Source organism: Lepidochelys kempii, chromosome 11, assembly GCF_965140285.1.
Source record: "Lepidochelys kempii isolate rLepKem1 chromosome 11, rLepKem1.hap1, whole genome shotgun sequence".
NCBI lineage: Eukaryota > Metazoa > Chordata > Testudines > Cheloniidae > Lepidochelys > Lepidochelys kempii.
In genome coordinates, this window is record NC_136390.1 from 32170007 (window position 1) to 32175220 (window position 5214).

The window sequence follows — 5214 nt, forward strand, 5'->3', positions numbered from 1 at the left end:
TAATAACAGTGGGAATATTGGTTTCGCTGAGGTCTAAGCAAGTCAGTAAACTGCGTCAGCGTGCCTTTAAACATCCAAATGCACATTCTACTACCATTCTGCACTTGCTCAGCCTGTAGTTGAACAGCTCCTGACTACTGCCTGGGCTGCCTGTGTACGGCTTCATGAACCATGGCATTAAGGGGTAGGCTGGGTCCCCAAGGATACATATAGGCATTTCAACGTCCCCAACAGTTATTTTCTGGTCTGGGAATAAAGTCCCTTCCTGCAGCTTTTGAAACAGACCAGAGTTCCTGAAGATGCGAGTGTCATGTACCTTTCCCGGCCATCCCACGTTGATGTTGGTGAAACATCCCTTGTGACCCACCAGGGCTTGCAGCACTATTGAAAAGTACCCCTTGCGGTTTATGTACTCACCGGCTTGGTGCTCTGGTGCCAAGATAGGGATATGGGTTCCGTCTATGGCCCCACCACAGTTAGGGAATCCCATTGCAGCAAAGCCATCCACTATGACCTGTACATTTCCCAGGGTCACTACCCTTGATATCAACAGATCTTTGATTGCATGGGCTACTTGCATCACAGCAGCCCCAACAGTAGACTTGCCCACTCCAAATTGATTCCCAACTGACCGGTAGCTGTCTGGAGTTGCAAGCTTCCACAGGGCTATTGCCACTCGCTTGTGAACTGCGAGGGCTGTTCTCATCTTGGTATTCATGCGCTTCAGGGCAGGAGATAGCAAGTCACAAAGTTCCATAAAAGTGCCCTTATGCATGCGAAAGTTTTGCAGCCACTGGGAATCATCCCAGACCTGCAACACTATGCGGTCCCACCAGTCTGTGCTTGTTTCCCGAGCCCAGAATTGGCATTCCACAGCATGAACCTGCCCCATTAGCACCATGATGCATGCATTGGCAGGGCCCATGCTTTCAGAGAAATCTGTGTCCATGTCCTGATCACTCACGTGACCGCGCTGACATCACCTCCTCGCCCGGTATCGCTCTGCCAGGTTCTGGTGCTGCATATACTGCTGGATAATGCGTGTGGTGTTTAATGTGCTCCTAATTGCCAAAGTGAGCTGAGCGGCCTCCATACTTGCCTTGGTATGGCGTCCACACAGAAAAAAGGCACGGAACGATTGTCTGCCGTTGCTCTGACAGAGGGAGGGGCGTCTGATGACATGGCTTACAGGGTTGGCTTCAGGGAGCTAAAATCAACAAAGGGGGTGGCTTTACATCAAGGAGTATTTCAGGCAGGACTTCACGGAGGGTTCCAATAAGAAATGGTGCACCTAAGTTATTGTTCTTATTGGAACAAGGAGGTTAGTTTGGATTATTATTTGCCTGCCTGCTTTTGAAAAAAATGGAACCCTTTCTATTCCTAAACACCTATAGCTCCATCTATATTATATTATGGGTGGGGCTGGTATGAGATTGCCAGTTATTAAGGCTGCCCAACAGGTCTCCTTAAAAGACCCGGATTTCAGTTGCTGATAGCTTTGCCAAATGTTAAACTATGTGGGGTGCATGTTCCAGGCCTCTGATTGATACATGGCTAGATTTACCTTGCTGCACCTTCTCTGTGAGTGACTGCAGTGTGACCTAGAGGAATGAGTGCCCTAGACAGGTGCGGGGGGAAGCAAATGAGTACAAAACAAATCTGGTCTATTTCTTGTTTTGATCCACTCCATCTATCTTTTACATCTTTGGCTGGCAGCAGACGGTGCACAAGGACTGCATGCCATCCACATCTCATGGCTGCTCGGCAGAAGATGGTGCAATACGACTGCTAGCCATCCTCCTCTCTTGCCTGCCCGGCAGAAGATGGTGCAATATGACTGCTATCCATCCTCCTCTCTTGCCTGCCCGGCAGAAGATGGTGCAATATGACTGCTATCCCTCCTCATCTCTTGCCTGCCCGGCAGAAGATGGTGCAATACGACTGCTAGCCAGCCTCATCTCTTGCCTGCCCGGCAGAAGATGGTACAGTACGACTGCTAGCAATCCGTATCGCCTGCCTGCTCACCATAAGACGGTTCAATAGGACTGACTGCAGGACTAAAGAGAATGACCTGGTCAAGTCACTCCAAATTTAGTCCCTGCGCCCATGTCTGCCCAGGTGCTCCTGGCCAATGCGGCCAGGAGCACCTTGGACATGACGATGACGGCTACCAGTCATATTGTACCGTCTGCTGCCAGAAGGCAATGGGTTGCTGCTACTGTGTAGCAATGCAGTACCGCGTCTGCCAGCACCCAGGAGACATAGGGTGACGGTTACCTGAGTGGGCTCCATGCTTGCCGTGGTATGGCATCTGCACAGGTAACTCAGGAAAAAAGGCGCGAAACAATTGTCTGCCCTTGCTTTCACGGAGGGAGGGAGGGAACGGGGGCCTGACAATATGTACCCAGAACCACCCGCGACAATGTTTTAGCCCCACCCGCGACAATGTTTTAGCCCCATCAGGCATTGGGATCTCAACCCAGAATTCCAATGGGCAGCGGAGACTGCGGGAACTGTGGGATAGCTACCCACAGTGCAACACTCCGGAAGTCGACGCTTGCCTCGGTACTGTGGAAGCACTCCGCCGAGTTAATGCACTTAATGCACTTAGAGCATTTTCTGTGGGGACACACACACTCGAATATATAAAACCGATTTCTAAAAAACCGACTTCTATAAATTCGACCTAGTTCCGTAGTGTAGACATACCCACAGAGAATGGAAGCAAAGTGGAAGTAATGTCTTATCTTCCTCCATTGCATACAATTCAATAGTTATCGTGAAAAGAGCCAATAACTTTTTAGTATTTGGTTTATTTACAAATTCTACCATTAGCCCTTCCATGTCATTGTTATGTGTAGGGAGAACACTGGGTTGAATATAAAGTTTTTCAAGTTTTAATGTTATATTACATAGTCACAAAAAAGTTATACATCTCCTACAAATATCACCAAAAAAATGATTTTCAGTCTTTTAGATTCCTGCAAAGGATGTTCCACAGGCAGTTACAAGTTAATAGAAAATTCAGGTTCATCATCCAAGTTGAAATAGTTTGTATTTGACAGTCATTCTGTGAATTTTCTTCTTTTATTAAGGACTCCACATATCACTATAAGTGTAAAACAAAATACAACTTTAACTATGAAACCCCTACATCAACTCCATAATGTCTTATGTAATGGTACATACAGAACACCAACTTACAGATGTATAACTTACACCACCTCTTAATTGGATCTTGTGCATGCATATATGGAAAACAAAGTGCTACTGGCTCATAAAATTAATAGTTTTTAATAGTCTATTCACTGCTTACAGTATCTATGACCTAATAATATTGACACCCCAGATAGACCAAGTTCAAATGTATTTCTGACCATCACTGAATGGTGTAATCCTTATAATATACATAAACATGTACTTGCTATTAAAGCATTAATTTATCTGAGAGTTTGGGCAATGCCAGTAATATAAGGGTCCAATCCTGCTAACAGACACTTGACTAATTCTAGGAATAAAGTTACTGAAGTGTGTAAATGTTTGCAGGATCAGCTCTTTAGCATTAATGGTCCAGGAAATACCTGTATCATGTGCAGTTGCCAGAGAATTTGAGTCTACTTATATATTCCCCACCATGAAGGACATTAATCACGTGTGAGTTCTTTTTATACAAGACTCATTAGAAAATCATGGTAAGCAATGCTAGAACATTATCATTGAACTATTGAATGTCGCATGCCCTCTAGTGGCAAACAATACTTATGAACTCTTCTGTGATATTTCTGTGATATACTCTTCTGTGATATTTCTTCAGAGAAAATAGAAGATAGATTAAGGGGAAAGATATCCAGCATTGCCAACCCCAAACATTCAAAAATCATAAGATGGGCATAAAAATCACAAGATTTAAAAAACACATGGTGGGTGCTTTTTATTTGCCTTTTGGTAGTACAGGCGTTAGGGTTTCTCAAGGTTTTTTTTCCACATTCATTTGAAGGCTGGAAACTCTGAGATTCTCACATAATCAAAAAGAAAAGGAGTACTTGTGGCATCTTAGAGAAGGTGTCGCTAGTACTCCTTTTCTTTTTGCGGATACAGACTAACACGGCTGCTACTCTGAAACCTCACATAATCAAATGAATCCAAAAGTTGGGACTTTCAGAAATACACCAAATATTGGGAGAACTGACAGTTGTGGTTATGATGATCCACCAGCAACTACGGAACCTATGCAACAGTTTGCATAGAGCTAAGAGGGTCTGTCACAGATGGGCCATTTAGAATTGGTTCTCTTACTCCCCCCAATATATTGATGTTACATGCTTTTCACAGGCCACTCAGGTTAGATTAAACAAGTCTAGCCCAGCATGACATAAAGAGGTATCTGTCTGATTCTGTCTCTATTCTGTGAGAGCAGCCAGAATCCATGGTCAAAACCAACTAATAAAAGTAGATCCTCTATTTAAACAAAGAACAGAGTTTGCTCTGGCCAAGGCAACAGCATAGTGCCTAGGCTTGTCACAAAATTTTGATGCAGATCTGAATCTGGATCTGAACTTCCTCAGAGTTCAGGAGGGCTATTTGAGCCCCTTGTAGAGATATGGGTTACCTAAAAAAGTATAGATATGCAGCCAACACACATAGATATTTGTGGAATGTGAAATGTTATATATACATGAGTTGTTTGCAGTGTTGTTGTCAGGGCCGTCCCTAGCCATTTTGGTGCCCTACACAGACCCCCCGCAGGGCGACTGTGTGAGGCCCCAGGCCTCTGCGGGGGGGCAGGAGCACGCTTGGGGGACAAGGGGGAAACCACCACCTCCACCCCCCACTCCCCCAGCACTCACCGCCAGAGCAGAGTGGAGCAGGTTGGGGCCGGGTCGCTCCACTTCCTGCCGCCTGGTGAGTGCCCTAAATTTCCTAGTGCCATACGCAGCTGCGTACTTTGCGTATGGGTAGGGAGGGCCCTGGTTGTTGTAGCTGTATTGGTCCCAGAGTATTACAGAGACAAGGGGGGTGAGGTAATGACTTTTATTGGACCAATTTCTGTTGGTAACAAAAACAAGCTTTTGAACTACACAGAGTTCTTCAAGTCTGGGAAAGGTATTTGGAGCGTCATGGCTAAATACAAGGTGGAACAGATATTGTAAGAGACCACTGAAGGTGAAGTGGCCAGATAAAACCTCTACAATCATAGGACAAAAAGTAGAGGTT